The sequence below is a fragment of the Macaca thibetana genome, chromosome 20 (genome assembly GCF_024542745.1).
Source record: "Macaca thibetana thibetana isolate TM-01 chromosome 20, ASM2454274v1, whole genome shotgun sequence".
Taxonomy (NCBI): domain Eukaryota; kingdom Metazoa; phylum Chordata; class Mammalia; order Primates; family Cercopithecidae; genus Macaca; species Macaca thibetana.
Genome location: NC_065597.1, coordinates 26573383 through 26594262, shown reverse-complemented (window position 1 = coordinate 26594262; position 20880 = coordinate 26573383). Strand labels below are relative to the sequence as shown.

At 43.5% G+C, this 20880-nt stretch overlaps 2 protein-coding genes across 3 annotated transcripts in view; both read right to left on the bottom strand.

The window, feature by feature from the left end:
• Positions 1–20803, bottom strand: part of NECAB2 (N-terminal EF-hand calcium binding protein 2) — a 434498-nt gene extending 413695 nt beyond the window's left edge. The window contains exon 1 of the mRNA XM_050775052.1: positions 20800–20803. The gene's annotated coding sequence lies outside the window, so the exon portion shown is untranslated. The remainder of the gene's footprint in view (positions 1–20799) is intronic.
• Positions 1–20880, bottom strand: part of CDH13 (cadherin 13) — a 1164483-nt gene that overhangs the window by 207666 nt on the left and 935937 nt on the right. The window lies entirely within an intron of this gene.

The following is a 20880-nucleotide window of genomic DNA, read 5'->3' as shown; positions in this document are numbered from 1 at the left end:
CCTAGGCCAGCCACACATCTCCAGGTACACGGGATGGAAGGAGGGATGTTATGGTAGGACAACTGGGTCCTCAAGTGGTGAGGTTTGGATGGAAATGACCTTTCCAAAAAAAAAAAAAGAGGAAAAAAAGAGGGACAAGAGAATGTTGTTCAGATAAATCTCAACAAAGCCAGCTGGGGGCTGTCTCCAATGACCCTGGGGGGCCATATTTGCCACCGCGTAAAATTGGGAAACTGCTATTCATGTCATTCGCCGAGCACTCTCGGAAAGCAAATGGCTTTCCTTGGGTTTCAATTTATTACCATCTAAAATGTCATTCTCTGTATGGGTAATAAAAGATAATACGTTTTATGGTGGCTCCGTATGTTAAGATTTTACAAAATCTGTTATTAAATGATCTGCGTGGAATCTAAATGAATCTTACCAGGTTACACGAAATAGCAAGGTGATTCTTTTTCTTTTTTCTTCCCCAAATCAAGTGCAGTTAGAAGGGCGGCACTCTCTGTATGTTTTCTAATCACACAGCGGAAGGTAATGCTTTTAAGGTCAGGCTAAAAATTGCGTTCTGCTGTGTAATCGGCTCCACAAAGTTACACACTGGTCAAAACGTCCAGAAAATTCAATTACTGACTCCCAGTGACAGAAGCACAGAAGCCCACCAAGGGGTTGGTGGATGTTTCTAAAATTAGGTTTTAAACGGCCACGACTTGCAGCCATTCCAGCTTTACGACCTTTGCCTAACATCAGTCCTTTGCATGCTAATGGTCCCTGCCCACTAATTTCAGACATTTAATCAGCACCACATCCTCCCCTTAGAAAAGTGCAATCAGAGTTGGCTTCGCTGAGCCCAATTCGTCCTCCATTCCCTAGAACCTGTTCCCATTCAGATGTGATCTCCTAATCAAATTTTGCCATGCAGGGTTACTTTTAATCAGCATTATCCGTCGTCTCTTAAGTCAAATGCATTTTCGTGCGAAGCTGACTTTGGTTTAGAGCTCTATTGCTGGCCCTAATTCCAGGTAGCTTTAGAAGCAAAAGGAGCCCACTGAGAGAGTAATAAATCAGCAAATGACACCCACCCACTCTAGCCATGGACAGGAAAGCAATTTGAGACACGGCCTTTCTGCTGTCATTGGGTTATACTTTTTGAAAATAAATTGATCTAATTCTAAGTCATCTGAGGGAAAACAAAAATCACACAAGATGGATTCCAATTACACCACACCTGTTGTCCAAAAGCTAATTCGTAGACCAGGGAGAAAAGGCAGCGAGAATAACCCGGCCACAGACTATTCTGGAAGGCTCCCCCAGTGATTTCATGCCTGGTACAGTCAGCTTCTCTGACCACCTTTCTTTGGCATTATTTGCACAAGATGCCTAACGGACTGCTCTGACCTGCTCTCACGAGGCAGCCCTTTTCTGATCTGGGCTCCATCATTCATTTTGTTCTTGAAATTGTATTGGCTCTGCTGACAAGGGCTAAGCCTATTAACAGCCTGGAACATTAGCAGAGCAAGGAACAAGAAGTCAAATGTTACGACTTAACATTTGGTCTTGCCCTTCTCGGCTCAGCGTCCCAGACAGACAGGATGTTGATAAAGACAAGTGTGCTTTTCTTTGCAAATAATAAAACCCATAAACATGCCCCTGGAGGGCTCCTTTCATTTTATTTTTAAAAATAACAATAAACGGAGTCTCTGCCTTTCTTCCGCCCCTCCTCCAGAGCCATTTTCAAAGTGGAGGGGAATTGAACTCAATTGCCCTCTCTCTGGGAGGAAATCCCAGTGCCTCAGTGCCTTGTGCCGGTGGGAAGAGAAACCTCAACCGTGGGTGCAAACACATGTGTGCATCATGTTCCCTTGTGGCTCTAGCCCCAAGTTGTGGACCTTCCTGCTCCAGGCCACAGGTAGTCATCGCTTGCCAGTTCATCTGGGCTCCACCCAGACGCACTGTCATTATAATAATCATGGCTACGTGCACTGAGCACTTACTACATGTTGGAAATAGTATTCAACCCTTTAGGTGGGTTACCTTAGTTGGTCTTCAAGATACCCTTGTGAAGTTGCTATGGTTGCTGTGTTCATTGTGCAGGTGAGGATTATTTTGTCCCGGGACACACAGCTACATATATATATATATATATATATATATATATATATATATATATATATATATATATATATATGGTGGCACTGGGATAGGAACCCATCCTCTTGGGTCTGTACCTTATGCTCTCAACTGCTATCCCCTGGAGCATACACAGTGCTACTCTTCACCTCCCCCGTAGCCAAAACCCCTATTAGTACTAGCCCAAAGATTCCACCTGGGAGCCCGTTTCCCAGCTCTTTCCACCAGCCCTGTATGGGTTGGGCTTGGGAGAATAAGTTTTTTTTTTGGTAGGTTGCCACTCATGGCAGCTCTTTAAGCAATCTCCACCAAGTCTCTAAGGGTCAACCTTCTTCTTGGAGATCCTGCTTATTCCTCCAGCTTTCGTTCCACCCACCCCTGTGGACTCCGACAGCTTCCATTACCACCTGTCTCCTGATTCCCAGATCTACACTTCTAACTGCTCATTCGACATTTCCAGCTGAATGTGTCCTGAGCACTGCAAACACAGCACAGCCCAAAGCGAGCTCAGTAGTTCCCCAGCCAAGTACAGTCTTTCCCTGATCTGGTAGATGCCTGGTCACCCCATACCCGGGCTTCTAAACTGGGACTCCCTCATGTCGAGCCTCCTCTCCCCCTCCTGCTGCATAGATCCTTGTGGATTTCCTTCTCGAAAAGTACTCTCGCACGACTCCATCCTCCTTATCCCCACTGCCCTTGCCTTAGTTTGGGTTACTGTCGTGTCTCACTTTGCCATATCCTGAGATACAGAGAATATAAATTTGGAGTGATCTGGGAAGTGGTTATAGCGTGCAGGAAGGCGGAAAGAGGTCCCAGGTTACCAGCCTCACACCGCTGAGGAAGGGAAGGCCATGCATGCCAGCTTAGGGTATGGCACACAGGAAGCCACCAGAGACATGTGTCTGTAGCAATTCAAAATCAAAGTCCTGGCTCCGCGGCATCTGATATAGTTTGGATATTTGTCCCCACCAAATCTCATGCTGAATTGTAATCCCCGATGTTGGAGGTGGGGCCTGGTGGGAGGTGTCTGGATCCTGGGGTGGAGCTTTCATGGATTGGTCCTGTCCCCGTAATAGTGAGTGAGTTATCATAAAACCTGGTTGTTTAAGTTTGGCACCTTCCCCCACCTCTTGCTCCTGTTTTTACCATGTGACATGCCCACTCCTACTTTGCCCTCTGCTGCGATTGTAAGCTTTCTGAGGCCTCATCAGAAGCAGAACAGATGCCTGGCACCATACTTCCTGTACAGCCTGCAGAACCATGCGCCAATTAAACCTGTTTTCTTTATAAATTATCCAGCCTCAGGTATTTCTTTGTAGTCATGCAAGAATAGCCTAATACATTGTCTCAGCATCATAAGACTACAGCCTACAGAAGTCCCTGGATGCTATCGAGGGATCAGGTGGGTGGTCCACTCACTTTTGCCTTTCTTCACAGATGCTGTTCCCTTTGCCCAGCATGCAATTTTCTACATTCAGATGCAGCCAAGTCCTGCTGTTCTCAAATGACCACCTCAGGGGTCACTTTCTCTTTGAAGCCTTTACTAACGTTTCCAGGGTAGAAAGATTGCAGAGCTCTTGACACAGTTCCCTTGTAGCACATACCACATCATGTCCAAATAAACCATAGATAGTTCTCTGTCCCTTCCACTCTGCTATGAGGTGCTTGGAAGCAAAAGCCATGCTTTAACTCTTTGCTTCTGCTCACTTATGGCATAGTGAAAACAGCAAGGACTTTAAAGCCAAACTAAGGATACAAATCTCAGATCTGCTTTTATTTTTTTATTTTTGCTTATTTATTTATGTTTTTGAGACAGACTCTTGCTCTGTCACCCAGGCTGGAGTGCAGTGGTGCGATCTCAGCTCATTGCAACCTCTCCCTCCCGGGCTCAAGTGATTCTCCTGCCTCAGCCTCTGGAGTAGCTAGGTCTACAGGCACACGCCACCATGCCCGGCTTTTTCTTTTTTTTAAAACTTTTAAAATTTTTAGTAGAGATGGAGTTTCACCATGTTGGCCAGGCTGGTCTCAAACTCCTGACCTCAGGTGATCTGCCCACCGTGGCCTCCCAAAGTGCTGCGATTATAGGCATGAGCCACCATGCCCAGCCTCAGCTCTGGTTTTAAAGAGCTCTGTGGCCATGGACCAATCACACTCTTTGATGCCCACACATCCTGGTTCTGCAAAATAAAACAATCTTACCTTTCCTCCATCACTATTATCAGGATAAAATGGGACAATCCCTATATGTGGCTGACCATGCAAACTGGTGCACAGAATAAAATCAGCAAGTGGAAGCTATTACAGTTAAAACTACAGAAGAGATGCTCAATAATCCTGGACAGAGATATGAGCTTTAAAAATCAAAGGAACTAAGATTTTTAGTGGTAGCTCTTCAAAGTGAGGGGAGTGTTCTCTCCATGGACTTGTTTGTGTTGAATGGTGGTCGCCCAAGATATATGTCCAACTCCTAACCCCTAGTAGCTGTGAATATGATCTTATTTGGAAAAATGGGTCTCTGCAGATGTAATTAAGTTTAAGTCTGGAGATGAGATGATTTTGGATTAGCTGGGTGGGCCCTAAATCTACAAGTGTCCTTTCATAGGAGACAGAAGAGGAGAAGACACAGGGAGACGGGCCCCTGAAGGTGGAAACAGAGACTGGAGCTGTGCAGCTGGAAACTAAGGAACCAGGGCCTCCAGATGCTGGCAGAAGCAGATGAGATCCTCCCTGGGAACATCAGAGACAGCAAGGCCTACCAACGCTTTGATTTTGGACTTCAGGGCTCTAGGATTGTCAATAAACTGAATAAATTTCAGTTGTTTTTTGCCCTCTGGTTGGTGGTGATCTGTTTCAGGATCCCTAGGAAATTAACGCACATGGTTAAATGGTTAAGTGTAAACCCCATCAATGGCCATTCTGCTCAGCGGATGGACCATGCCTCTTAGAGTTCAGGATGAACGTCCAACTGGGCCAACACGGTTGATCAGAGTCTTCTTAAGGTCCTCAGCAATTTTACATTTTCAAGAGAGCTCAGTCTTCAGGGAGCTCTGTCAACTCTGAGCTCCATTTCCACTGGCTGTCAGCACATGGTCTTATGTTATTGGTGGTTCTTTGCAGTGGTTTGGGTAAATGTCCCATGGCTGGGAAATGAATGTCTCCACTCCTGAGAGACCTGGCTGCCCAGGCTCTGTGTCCTGACAACCCTTGTGGACAGCAGCCTCAGAACAGTGTGTGGGCTGGGAAGGATCCATTTATCCCTCCATGGGAAGCATGCTTTCCTTCTCTACATCTTTTCCTTTCTTTTCTACTAGAAATATGTGTGATTTGCACAATAAGGCAGTACCTTAAATTTTGAAAGGCTCAGTGTTTAAACAAACAAAAAGTCCCTCAAAACAAACTAAAAAAATCTCTCCAAAAGGATACTTCTAGCATTAGGTCTAGACCCTTAAAACATATTTTTTTTCATTCCTTTAAATTGTCTTATGGACCTGATGGAGAAAAAAGTACTAAGCCAAGTGTTGGGTAACACAGAAACATCTGCACAAAGCAAGACCAACTTCAGCCCAGCATTGCTCTGCAGAAGCAGTCTGATCAGCCCCAAATGCTGGGAGCAGCCCCCACAGAGCCAAGCATACTGGGACCCTGCTACTCTTTTTCCCTCACACCCTACTAACCGCCCCTAACAACCCTGTGTTCAGCAGAGAAACTTGAGGCTCAGAGAGGGGCCATCCACTCATTCCACAAACATTCACCCACCGAGGACCGGGTATTCTTTTAGCCAGCGTGGACAGAGCCATAGACAAGGTCACGAAGATGCACTCTTCCTACAGCCTGCAATCTGGATGAGCAGAATGATGGTAAACAAGATCAACAGTGGTATGCGCTAAGGGAGAGAGAAAATAAAAAGGGAGATAGTTCTAGGGTGGAGGCTCAGTTTTCTTTTATCATTTATTTATGTACTGAGACAGGGTCTTGCTCTGTTACCCAGGCTGGAGTGCAATGGCATGATTCTGGCTCACTGCAGCCTTGAACTCCTGGGCTCAAGTGATCCTCCCACCTCAGCCTCCCTAGCAACTGGGACTACAGGGGCATGCCCCTACACCTGTCTAATTTTTGCATTTTTTTGTAGAGACGGGATTTCACCATGTTGACTAGGCTGGTCTCGAACTCCTGGACTCAAACAACCCACTGCCTTGGCCTCCCAAAGTGCTGGGATTATAGGTGTGAGCCACTGCGCCTGGCCAAGGCTCTGTTTTAAACAGGGTGGCCTAAGAAGGTTGCATTGGAATAAAGTCATGAAAGGAATAAGGAGGAGATGTGGATATTTTGGAGGAGAGACTTTCAGACAAAGGAGCTAGCAAGTGCGAAAGTCTTGAGGCAGGAGCATGTGGGAAGAATATTTAAGTCTGAAATATTAAACAACCACTGAAAGTCACCCTTGGTTCTTCATGACTAATTTCTGACATTCTATCAATGTTCAAGGAAGAGTTCCTGTTTAAAACAGGGGTAAATACTGAGGGTGTACTCAGGGATAAATGACTCAACTGTCAGCTTCAGAAGGGCAGGGACCACACCTGCTTTCCAAACGCCCATGTGCATTGGTTGGATCGATGAACAAATGCAGTGATGATTTTCGTAAAAGAGAAAAGATCTTCATTATTTCAAAGTAAATAAAAAGCACATTTCCTTCCATGCCAGCTGAAATACAATCTGCCCAAATTTCATTATAGATGCAAAACCAAAGGCTAGGATTTTAACAACATAAAAGCATTTTAAAAATAAACAGAATAAACGGCACCATCTACGGGTAATGCATCTTTCTTTCTTTTATAAATATTAACTCCCACAAATAGAGATCTGTTATGTAACAAAGATGCTAAGTATTGCTCTTCTGCTCAGCAACCAACCAAACATTTGGCCGTTCTCAACTTTCCACTTACAATTAACTCCAACAGCATAGAAACTTTAATAAGAACAAATAAAAGAAGTAAAACAATGGATTTATTAGAAATGAACAGGCTGGGTGCCGTGGTGCACGTCTGTAATACCAGCACTTGGGGAGGCCGAGGTGGGCAGATCACTTGAGCTTAGGAGTTCAAGACCAACCTAGGCAACACAGCAAAACCCTGTCTCTACAAAGAAACATAAAAGTAAGCCAGGGCATGGTAGTGCACTCCTGTAGTCTCAGCTACTTGGGAGGCTGAGGTGGGAGGATCTCTTGAGCCCAGGAGTTTGAGGCTGCCGTAAGCTGAGATTGCACCACTGCACTATAGCCTGGGTGGCAGATGGAGACCCTGACCTGACGAGAGAGAGAGAGAGAGACAAAGAGAGAGAGAGAGAGAGAGACAGAGAGAGAGAGAGAGGGAGAGAGAGAGAGACAAAGAGAGAGAGAGAGAGAGAGAGAAAGAGAGAGAGAGAGAGAAAGAAAGAAATAGAGAGAGAGAGAGAGAGAAATGGGGAGAGAGAGAGAGAGAGAAATGAACAGAAATGAAAACTGGGTGTTGAACTGCCTTGATCTTAGATTTTGGACCTTCCTGCACCAATTTTTACCAAGTTGATCAATTCTACCTCCTTAATTTGCTCACACCTGTCTTCTTTCTATTCTCACTACCTCTCCTGTAGGTCAGGTCACAAAAAATAGTCCCACTGGTCCCACAGCACCACCTCAAGCACATTAAAATGATCTTCCTGACTCTCAATGCCAATCACTCTGCTATACTTCTCTACATCCTCCAATGATTCCCTATCGCTACCAGGACACTGTTTAAACTCTGTGGACAGCACCATAGGCCCTTGGAAATCTGTCCCCCTCTGCCAGCATTTCCTCCCACTCCTCCCCTCATCCATTATATACTAGCAGTACTTAATTCCTGGCCATGGTTAGCCAAACATGTCATGCTTTCTCTAGTTCTGAGCCTTTGCAAACACCATTCCCTTTGTCTGGGACAGTCTCCATCCAGGTGTCCCCCAGGTAAGCACGTGCTTATAGCTTAAGTGTCAGCTCAAATGTTACTCCCATGTGAAGCCTGCCCTAATTTATCCCTGTCTAACTGGGAATTGAGTTTTCTGCCCCCACACTGCGCCATACCCATGCCTACATTTAGCATAATATCTGACTTATCACAGTGGCACATGTGGCTCTCTGTGTCCTGTGAGCATATCAAGGGCTGTGACTCCATTCACATCAGTACAGCTCCTGGGATGACAGGTGCTGAATACATACTTGCAAATGAAATAAATGATTGATATGGTTTGGATTTGGATCACTGCCCAAATCTCATATCGAATTATAATCCTCGATGTGGAGGAGGAACCTGGTGGGAGCGGAGTGGATCAAGGGGGTGGATTTCCCCCTTGCTGGTCTCATGACAGTGAGTTCTCATGAGATCTGGTTGTTTAAAAGTTTGTAGTGCCTCCCCCTTCTCTCTCTTCCTCCTTCTCCAGCCATGTAAGACACACCTGCTTCCCCTTCACCTTCTGCCATAATCGTAAGTTTCCTGAGGCCTCCCCAGCCATGCTTCCTGTACAGCCTGCGGTGAGCCAATTAAACCTCTTTTCTTTATAAATTACCCAGTCTCAGGTTATTTCTTTATAGCAATATGAGAACAAACTAACACAATGATAGTGTAGGAAGTCAGCCTTAGGAGGCCTTCCCTAGGGTGATTCACTCTGCCCTAGACCAGCCAGGATCTCTACCTCTCTGAGGTGGTAACAGTGAGGTATAGTGGGCATGGAGTGGTCCTCAGGCCACAGTAGGTACAGCCTTGCTCCACTTCTTACTGTGGGCCTGGACAAATGATAACTTTCTCTGTGTTTATAACACTCTCTTTAAACATGGGAATTTTATCATCTATTGCGCAAGGTGGTCAGAAGGATTAAATAAGAGGAAATGTGCAAAATGCTTTCATATCATGGAACAGATAATAAGTGGAAAGTGTTCAAAGACTGACTCCGCTACCAAGTACCTGCATGTGGGACTTTAGGTACGTTAACCACACTAAGCCTCAGTTTGCAAATAGGGAGAATAATAGAATCCGCCTCACAGTATTGTTGTGAGCACTAATGAAATGATACATATGACACCTAATAGTGAACATTTATCGAGCAGCTATTAATATTACTGTATCCAATAGTCTTCCCTGTTGTGCTAACTATTGCTCTGAATTGTGCCAATCTGTAAGGTGTTTGAAGTTGGAGATCATCTATGTATTTTCATTGTCATATCCTTGACAGCGAGGGCAATGCTGGGAATATAGTATTAATAGATGCTCCTTAAACATTAGTGGAGCCAATGCCTGAACGAATGTTTACTGCCCTTCCTGCCTCTCCAAACTTGACCTGCCCTTGAAGGCTCAGCAGAAGCTTTTCTTCTCCTCTTGCCTCCTGTGGAATGTGACCTCTTCTGCTTTTGGACACTCATGACATTTGTGTGTCTCTCATATTTGTGTTTCCCTATAGCATATTTCAGCCTGGGACCCTCCATGGTTATTTAAACTTTAACCAGCCCTGTCCCCTTTAACAGAGCTACAAATCGGCCAGTGACTGACTGCCCGGTCTATGCCCTGGAACCTTAAATCCCAGCAAATTTTCCCATCCAGAAAAGTAGCCCATGACTGTGAGAAATGGTTAATTTTACAGGATTTGAGCAAGTCAAGAATGACTAGACACTCTTCCTGCTCCAGGAATGGCTAGCCAGCGATATATTTTCACAGAGGTACCATTTAAACAAACTCATAATACTCTGAGCAGAAGAATGTATTCACATCCACCAAGCATGGCTCTTTGCAGCACTGAAGATTGCTGCTGTTTAAGCCAGAGGCACCCACATTAAAAATAAATGCTTAGTAGGGGAATATTTAATGACATGGAAAATGTTTCTATTATATTGTTGAGAAGCAAAAGCAGGTTACAAAACTGTATGAACAGTGAACTCTCATTTTTGTGAAAAAGGTATTTATGTATCACAATATATAAACAGAGCAGGAGAATTATATACAGCAAGATATTAACAGCAATTATCTCTGGATGATGTAGTTATGCAATGTTCATTTGATCCTTTGTGTCCTTTCCTAATTGTCTAATTTTTTTTACAATAAACACGTATTATGTAGCAGTCATAAAAGACTAGACTGAGTTTTATTATCAGAACAAAATAAAATGGTGAAGGGCTTTTGGATGCGTCTATGTGATTTTGAGGGGGATTTACCACAAGGTCCATGGCTCTGGGTGATGGGTGTGGTCTTCCTACCCCTTTCTCCTCCTCAGCCCTCTGGGAAGCAGCGCAAATCCACGAGTCTCAGGCTTTTCTTAAAAACAGACAACTATTCCCTGAACCCAGATGTGATGGCCACTAGTAATTCTAATAGGGGCACCGGGGAGCACCTCATATTGCAACAGAAAGAAGGTGTTAAATAAAGAATGCACACCCCTCACTGGCTCTTTAAATGTCAGTGTGCAGGTCTCAGCATTTATATCTCAGACATCCCCTAGAGAGCTGGACCCAACAGCTGCTAGGGAGGGAACCAAGAATTCAAGTAAATGTTAATTGGCACCAAGGCGTGACACAGGGGTCCTGAAAAGGCTATGCTGGGAAACCTCATCTTTCCCTATTCCTCTCTTCTTCCTTTAATGTGATCATCCATAAATCATGAAGGGGACTTGGTCAGTGGACACAGGAGGACAGGGGCTGTTTAACCCTTCCTACATGAAGACATCCATTATTCATAAGTGATTCTGCGACTATGATGGCACCATGTGGCCTGATGCTTGGATGGAAGTGAAAGCCCCCAGCCAATCAACAGACTGATTCCTGACCCCCAGGTATCCAGGGAGCTATAAATTAGTAATTCCATATGGGAGTCCTTGATTGTTTTGCCCACAAATGTCATCTAAATGCCTGCCACTGGACTTATTAGTTATTTAGTTGGTTAAAAATACAATGAAGTGGACATTATAAAGAAAGTGAAAAGGTAACTTACAGAATGGAATAAAAACATTCAGCAAATCATATATCTGATAAGGGTCTATTATCCAGAACACATAGAGAACGCTTATAACTCAACAACAACATTAAAATGTAGGCAACATACTTGAATCAACATTTCTCCAAAAAAGATATACAAATGGCCAATGAACGTGTGAAAAAATGCTCAATATCACAAATCGTTAGAGAAATGCAAGTCAAAACTACGAGATGGCACCTCATAGCCACTAGAATGGCTAACATAAAAAACACCAACAACAGAAAATAACAAGGGCTGGGAGGGATGTGGAGAAACTGGAATTCTTGTGTACTGTTGGTTAGAATATAAAATGGTATCACTGCTATGTGTAATACCACATATGGTACCAGTATGATGGTTCCTCAAAAAGTTAAACATAGAGCTACTACTTCTAGATGTATATTCCAAAGAATTGCAAACAGGCACTTAAACAAATACATGTACATGCACGTTCATAGCACAGCACATTAGTCAGAAGGTAGAAACAGTGCCAAATGTCCATCAACAGACGAATAGATAAACAAAATGTGGTCTACCCATACAAGGAAATATTATTCAGCCATAAAAAGGGATGAAATACTAATGCATGCTACAACATGGAAAAATCTTGAAAACATTATGCTAAGTGGAAAACTCCAGACACGAAAATGTCACAGACTGAATGAGTTCATTTATATGGAAGGTCCAGAATGGATCAATCCATAGAGAGAGAAAGCAGGTTGATTTTTGCCAGGGACTGGCATAGGGGAGGAAGAAGCGGGAGAGGCTACTTAATGGCTCTGGAGTTTCCCTTTGGGATGATAAAGATATTTTAGGAGCAGCTAGAGGTGGTGGTTGCACAACGTTGTGAATGTACTAAATGCCACTGAACTGGTCACTTTAACAAAGTTAGTTTCATGTTATGTGAATTTTACATCAATTAATGTACTAAATACCACTGAATTGTTCACTTTAATATGGTTAGTTTTATGTTATGTGAATTTTACATCAATTAAAGAAATACAATAAAGAGCCTACTATGTGCTGGTTTCTGGGACTACAAAGGTGAGTGAAATAGTCCCGGACCTTGCTCTTACGTAAACAATAGCCCAGTGTGGGAGGCAGATATTAATCAGATAAGTTTATGTTAAATTCTAATGGTGAAATGAGAGCTGAAGAGGTTCGGGTGCTATGAAAGTACCTCCAAGAAGGACTTGAATGTCTCTCAGAGACCAGGAAACTTCTCAAGGGATTGGCGGTTGAGCTAAAATCTGACAGGAGGTTAAGAGGTAATGAGGACAGTGGGATGGGGCAAGATGGAAAAATACTCCAGGTCATGAATGCATGTGCAAAGGCCCTGGGCATGGTGAAGATGGAAACCCCCAGGCTGGAGGGCAGAGAGGGAGGGAGATGTGGTGTGAGCAGGGGCTGGATGGAGATGGGCCAGATGGTGCTGGTCTTGTAGATCTATGGACAGGCTTAGATTGGTCTCCTGAGAGGAACAGGATGCCTGCGGGGGTGATTTAACCAGGAGGTTGACTTGATAAGATGGCTCTAGTGTGGGACACTTGTTTTTTTTTTTTGTAACAGTTTTACAATTCACATACTGCGCAATTCACCTATTTAAAGTGTAGAATTCAACTGTTTTTAGCATATTTACAGAGTTGTGCAACCATCACCATAACTGATTTCAGAACATTTTCATCACCCCAAAGAAAAACTCCATACCCATCAGTAGTCACCACCAGCATTCATTTTCCATGGCTACCGGAACAAAGTTCCACAAGCCAGGTGGCTTCAGCAACAAAAATACATCATCTCACAGTGCTCCGTTCATTTTTATGGCCAAATAATATTCTACTGTATGGACAGGCCCATTTTGTTTATGAATTCATTAGTGGATAGGCCTTTGGGTTTCCAGTTTTTAGCTATTATCGTAATGTTGCTATTAATATTCATGTTCAGGGTTTCTTTGTGGATGTGTGTTTTCATTTCTCTTGGGTATTACACATTGTTCCCTTTAAAAATTACTTTTCATGGGTTGGACTTTCAAAACTGGAGTTCATGGATATCACAGGGAGTAAATTCTGGAGCGCTGTTGACCCCAGAAGTTGTTTGTGAAATTATTGTTTCATAGAAGGTTGTTGTTACATGGGAATCTTAACAGGGCCTGGCATGACTTGGTCGTGATTTGCGAAGCTACCACTGAAGTAGGAGAGGAACAGAGTGAATGGATCTCTTAAGACCCATAGTGAATCGCAGGAATGGAATGCCATCCCTGTGATGCAGATGAGGAAACTGAGCATCCAGGAGCTGCAGTGACTCACAGGTATGTGGTTGGTAAGTGGTGAGGCCAAGATTTGAGCCTGGGTCTGATCTCAGAGCAGCAACTATAAGTGGCACACCTTATCCAGACCCAGGTATTTGGTTCTCGGCCTGGAGTCATAGCTGCTTTTCCTCACCAGTGTTTTTGAGGCACAGGCTCCCAAGAGAACACCACCACTGAGGGCCTGGAGGGCTTTCCCTGCTTGGAGCTAGGAAGTCAAACATGTCAACAGTCAGGCCAACCTTGAGGCTCTAGACTTTGGAGGCAAGCTCAAATGCATGAGCACAGTTTCTAAGAATGGAGAGCGGGGTGCTCCCATCTGATGCATCAAAGGTGCACACTGAGACAAAAAATAATGACGACAATAGCAACATCAGCATAATGACAATATCTGCTGCCATTTCCAGAGCATCTTCTATGACCCAGGCACTTCTCAGTTTATATGGTAAATTATATCAGTTATGGCAATTGATACAAACGAGGTTCTCATCTGAACCTCATGACAATGCTGCAGGGTCTGTATCAGCAGCTGCCCATTTCACAGCTGGGAAAACTGTGGGGCACAGGGCTTAAGGACTGTCTTGGGAAAACTGTGGCTTAGAGATACCTTTGTACCTTCAAGGGTATCTGGGGATCCTCGTCTCCTCTTTAAATCCCGGGGACCCAATTTACTGAAATCTGGAGCAAGATGGTCTAGGCTTCCCTGTCCCAAGGCTCAGTACTGAGAACTGCCAAGATAAAGGGACAGCTACCAATTAGCATGTATGTTGCTGTCACACAGCAGGTGTTCAATAGTTACCAAATGAGTGTACTGATTTAACAAAGAACTACAGAAGTTAAGCAAGCCTGGCCTTTTTGCCATTAAAGAATCTGCTGGGTGATAAGAAAAGAGTTACCTACATTTTAAAAATGCAGCCTCATTTACAAAACTTGGGCTTCCGTCTACCTTTTTTATTTTATTTTTAAAAATTTTAGGAATGATAGGTTTCAGTTTATATGGTAAACTGTATCAATTATGGCAACTGTGCATAGGTCCCTTTGTTAAGTAGGATCCCAAGGTGATATCTGGACTCAAAGGGCAAAAGCGTTGCCATTGATTAGTGACGTCTACTATGGGTACAAAAAAAGGGCCGAGAGAGCATGTGTCACAATTACTGGTCACTGTTCTTCCTCTAGTAGTTTCCTTCCTTCCACAGGTTCGGTGGACACCTCCATGCTGACAGACTGTCATTCAGGTTTTTTGGCTGAACTCATTGGTGTCCTGACCCACCACTGAATGCTGACTATGCAGAACTGAGCCACACCCACCAGTACTAAACCCAAGGATCCAAATCATTTAAAACACACAAAGTTTGGCTCTAGCTCATTTGTTGGGAGCCACATAATCACCTCCTAGGCATACTCCAACTTTACTCCCTACCTCCCCAAATTCAATGATTCAAGGTTCTTTCAGTGTCTAAATCTTTTTTATTCTTTAAATTTCTCAGCAGCTCAGCAATGTCTCACTGCATTGTGTACAGTCATAAAAATAATATTAATGTTTCATGGTGTGAGACGATGTTCTTACTATATTCTGTGGATGAAAAATATTGAGTGTGTCAACATGTTCAAGGCCTAAAAAGAGAGCTTCATCACTCAGCCCATGCTCGCTGTAAGTACTGTATACATTTCAATCCTTTATGTGTGAGACTTAATGAGTTTGGATTCTTTGCCTCATTGGTCATATGGCTAGGAAATAAAACAAAAGAAAAGGCATAACTTTCCCACATTTAAATTTTAAACGCATCAAATCCTTCAAACAAACCCAACAGAAATGATTACTGAAATTTATAGGAGAAATGATGGATGATTTGAGTGCCCAAAGCATATTTTGGGTCTGTTGTGAATTCTTCTAAATCACGAATGCCATGTTTGGCTATTATACACGTTCAATAGCTTTTCCTCTGCCCATGTCCCAGAAATGGCCAGGAATAACATTGAATAACTGGTGAGCGAGAGGTAGAATATTCAATTCAATGGATCAGGGATTTGTTTTGGGGCCACATGGTGCCAGGCACTGTGCTCGGTACTGAGGACTTAAGAGGTGAACCTGACACTGACAGTATATCCATCCAGGTGAGACGAGATGGTCCAGGAGGAAGAGTATGAGAGGAATGAAAGAGAGTTTTAGAAAGTGGAATAAAAGGCCAGGTGCAGTGGCTCATGTCTGTAATCCCAACACTTTGGGAGGCCAAGACTGGTGGATCACCTGAGGTCAGGGTTTCGAGACCAGCCTGACCAACATGATGAAACCCTAGCTCTTCCCAGCTACTCAGGAAGCTGAGGCATGAGAATCGCCTGAACCCAGGAGGCAGAGATTGCAGTGAGCTGAGATCACGCCATTGCACTCCAGCCTGGGCAACAAGAGCAACACACATACACACACACACACACACACACACACACACACACAAGTGGAACGAAAAATACCTAGTTATCAATTAGGGTGTTGATGATGACTGTAAAAAAATAAATAACATCTATTGATCACTTAACACATGTCAGTCTTTGTGAGTTTTCTGGAAGTTACCCCTATTTGACTCTCACTGCATCCTGTGACATGGGCATCGCCATCTGATTCACTTCATAGATGAGAAAACTGAGGCTCAGAATGTTAAATGACTTCCCCTAGTTAGTCCAGAGGAAGTGACAGAGCCAGGATCTGTCCCCATGCAGAGCGACTGCTAAGCTCTGTGGCCAGAGTGCACATTTCACGTGAGGAACAAGGGGAACGAGGTACCAGTTTGGTGGCTAGTTTCTAGCTCAGGCACCTAGCTGGATGGAATTGAGACAAATCATAGGATATGAGCAAAAAGAAAATGCAGTTTATGAAGACAAGAGAGGGAGTAATTGAGGGGTGAGTTAAAGTTAAGAAGGAAAAAGGGAGAATAAACTTTACCCCTGGTCCTCCTCAGGAGCAAAGTGCCTGTGCTGGATTCTCACGGCACATGCCAGTATCACATTAAGGAGTGGCAGACCCAATATTTCTTGATTATCTGATATGGTAAAAGTGTATGGTCACCATTACCTGGGAGTACAAACTCGGGGCCTATTATCTCGTGTTCAAGATAATTCTTTCAAATTTGCTTAAACTTAGATTCTATTAGCCTAATTCAATACACAGATAATTTAAGTGATCAATATCTTACTGCTTTAAGGGCTAGTTTTTTTTTTTTTTTTTTTTAAAGAAGTAAAAACTTTGCCCAACATCAAGCTGAGAGAAATGAAGACTGTTAGAGCTTCCTCCAGGATGCAACTGTCAACTGTGTTTCTGTCAACAAGCTGTTCTCACTGTCCCCCATGTGACAATTTTCCATCTTTTGATTCTCTTGCAGATAAAACATGTAGGCTGCTTTCTCAGTAGTAAAATAAGGTAGAAAATCCATACGGAGCAAATTGGGTGAAGATTTCCGCTGGGAAATTCTCCCTGTGTCTGGTAATGACACAAAGTGAAAAAGACTGTTACGATGTTTGTGGAAATATGTGTATATCAACGGGGTCTGTTTTGGCTTTCTTTGGTGAATGTGGTTCCCTCACACTGGTGAGGAATGCAGCTCCTCTGCTTTTGAATGTTTAGCTGGAGGTGCTGGCCCTCCGGTGGGGCCAGAAGGTCCATATATATATATATATATGGAAATTGCATGCATTCTGCTAACATCTGCAACGTCTTTTATATATATAAAAGGATGAGATATAAAAATATAAATGTATATATAGTATATAATTTACATATAAAATATACAATTTATATAAAATAATTATAGTTTCATTTATAAATTTATATAATTGTTTTTATATAATTATATAAATATATATAAATTTTAATATATAAATATAAATTATATATAAAATTATATAAATATATAATTATATAAAATATATGATTTATATACGTATATAATTTTATATATTATAAATATATACATAATACATTTATATATATTTTATATATAGACGTATAAAAGGATGAGAAAGAATCTCTGGGAATACTGGGATGGACTTTGTCTCCTGCTGTTGGGCTCCCCAGCCGTCTTTTCCAGCAATTGCACACACTGTGCTAGTTCCTTCCCACAGCAGCCTAGTAAAGCAGTGAGGCTGTTCCATGCTAGACCATGACTGCGGTGAGGGCAGCAGTACATTTTTCCTTGGCTTTGCCATTCTCGCCGCCTGGTGCAGGAACATGATCAGAACTCAGAAGGGCTTGGGTTAAATGGCAGAGACATCACCTTGTGGAGCAGACACAAAGTCACATCCCTGAGACAAGTGTCATCAGAGACAAGGTGTGAAAGGTGGGGATTTTAGAAGGTGGGGTGAACAGACAGAAAAGACCCCATGTGGCTCTTCTGCTAGTTCTCCAGGTGCTTTTGTGGCCACTAAGGGAAGTGGATACTCTGTTTGGCATCTACGATGAAAGACCTATGCTAATGAAATCAATAGCATGAGTTAGAATCCTGTGTGCTCAGGTTCCTTTGCTTTGCTTTCTGGCCAACAATAGAGCTTTTTCCCGTTTTGTAAGAAAACACAGGCTACACAGGACCAGGGACCTGAGTCTGAGAAAGGGAATGAATGATGATCAGTTTAAAACCACCAGCTCCTGGCCAGACATGGTGGCTCACTCCTGTAATCCCAGCACTTTGGGAGGCCTAGGCGGGCAGATCATGAGGTCAGGAGTTCGAGACCAACCTGGCCATTATGGTGAAACCCTGTCTCTATTAAAAATACAAAAACTAGTGAGGCATGGTGGCGTGTTCCTATAGTCCCAGCTACCTGGGAGGCTGAGGCAGGAGAATTGCTTGAACCCGGGAGGCGGGGGTTGCAGTGAGCAGATCTTGCACCACTGCACTCCAGCCTGGGAGACAGAGTGAGACTCCATCTCAAAACAAAACAAAACAAAACAAAACAAAACAAAACAAAACAAATGAACAAACAAAAAAACCACTGGCTCCCCCAGACAGGCAGACAGGCAGAAAGCCAGATGCCTAGACATCTCTGAGCCCATGTCCTATGTCTTTGTGAAGACAGGACAGAGATCTTGTTATCTTGGGAAGAAGATAATTAGGAATCTGGAGGGATTTCTCCACTGATCCTGATGGAAATTGTGTAGGATACTTTTAGAAAAAAATAGAAAAATGCATTTTTACTAAACGTATTCTTTCATTCATTCAAATATCTTTCGAGCATAATTTCCAGAGGAACAATAGCATCATGACTACAGCCCACTACCCCCTGCAACTTGTGTAAAGTTACTCCCCAGGGAAGGGGAACACACTGTTTTACCGGAGATGGCCTTGAGCAGACTGGTTTACGGGACAACCTGTCAATCAACTGGTAGCCACATGTACTGTATATGCCAACATGGTGGAGTGCAGTGCGGAGCTGGTTCCACTTAGGAGAGGCAGGGGAGGTTTGGTGGGGGCGTTTAAGCTGGGTCTGAAAACATCGGCAGGAGTCTCCCAGGTGGATGAGGGAAGGAAGAGCGCACAGGCTGAAGGAACAGCATGTGCAAAGGACAGAGGGCAGGTAAGGTCCTCGTAGGTTTGTGGAATAACATTATATTTGGCAGGAATCTAGGGTGTTCAGAAGGAGGGCAAGGAGAGGAGGCCAGACAGTGATTTGGGACTAGATTACAAGGAATTTGGAGTTGCTGTGCGAGGCAAGGAGGAGCCATCAGTACTTTCAAGCAGAGGAGAATGTTTCAGAAAAGGAGAATGTTCTGGAGGCAGAGAGAGAATGGATGGAGTTGGGAGCAGAGAGGCAGTTCTGAGACTCTGCAATGGTCCAGGAAAGAGAGGCAAGGGCAGGAAGTGGACAGAGGCCTCAAAGGAACAGAATAGCGAGCGAGTGGCTTTGGGAGCTGATCATGAGGAGCTCTGGAGGATGAACTGGGACTGAGGGAGGAAAGGGAGAGTGAGGATCCTTTATAACTGCTGGAAAAGACACTGTTACAGACGTTGTAGATGTTAGCAGAATGCATGCAATTTCCCCTCTGTCTTCTCAATCCTTCCCATCTACCAGCAAGGAGGCATTTATTGCTGGTGCCCTTTGTTGAATCCAAACCCCGGCCCCACTCGGGAGTTGGCCAGATTTGCTCTGTTGGGTTAACTATCGTCCCCTAAAGCCATAGCAAGGCCAAAGCATATTGAACTACATGAACTGAGCTCAGAGTAGAAACAATGATTCATCAATAAATCAGTGACATGTGTGGACATTCATTATGCTCAGAAACCTCATAAATGAACCGTGAACAAGTAACTGTTGAATTTGGAAATGGCATATAAGACTCAAGAAGAAGGACCAGAATTTCATCCTGTTTGTTCTTCCTAGGAGATAAGGGAATTTTCTAGTTACCACTCTCTAGTTCATCTTTATAAGAAATTAATATTTTTAAAGGCCAAACTTGTGGCTTCATTTTTCATCTTGACAGCTTCTGAAATGCAGATAGATTTTGCATCAGATCGGTTTTTTTCCTTTTGTTTTGGGGGTGAGTTTCATTTTGTTACACCAGCACATGTATTCAGACCAATGAATGCCTTTGAAATGAGCTTGGGAGGAGAAGAGAATTTGATTTAAATGGGAAGCTCTGCTAACTGGACAGTTGGTGTGCATCCTGTCTGCTTGTGAGCTGGGTTTGGAGGTGAAGTAACGAGGTGTACATGTTGCCGATTCCCCAAGTGAATGTGGGCAGCACTCTGTGCAGAATGTGATGAGTTGGGCTTTGGTTGCAGTTAGAGGCAACAGAATTTACAGGGTTAAAACTTGTGTCTAGGCCGGGCATGGTGACTCACGCCTGTAATGCCAGCACTCTGGGAGGCCGAGGCTGGCAGATGATGAGGTCAGGAGATCAAGAGCATCCTGGCTAACACGGTGAAACCCCACCTCTACTAAAAATACAAAAAATTAGCCAGGCATGGTGGCAGGTGCCTGTATTGCTAGCTACTCAGAAGACTGAGACAGGAGAATGGTGTGAACCCAGGAGGCGGAACTTGCAGTGAGCCCAGATTGCGCCGCTGCACTCCAACCTGGGCAACAGAGCGAGACTCCATCTCAAACAAAACAAAACAAAACAAACAAACAAACAAAAAACCTTGTGTCTAGACATTTTCTTGCTTTTAAAAAAATTTTTAAATAAGTACATATTTCTGCCTTAGACATTTTCACATGCATCAGCTCTGCCATTTACTAGCTAAGTCTTATGCAAGTGACACTTCTTGTGCCTCAGTTTTCCTGCCTGCAACTTGTACCTGCAGATATTTCCAATTTTACAGGCACGCCCTGGACTCAAGGGGCACTCATTTATCTCTGATTCATCTCTAGTCTCTGTGAGTTCCCCCACTATGCGCCAAGAACCGGGAATACAAAGTTAGATTGATATGGCAAATCTTACACAGACTCACAGACTGCTAGCGA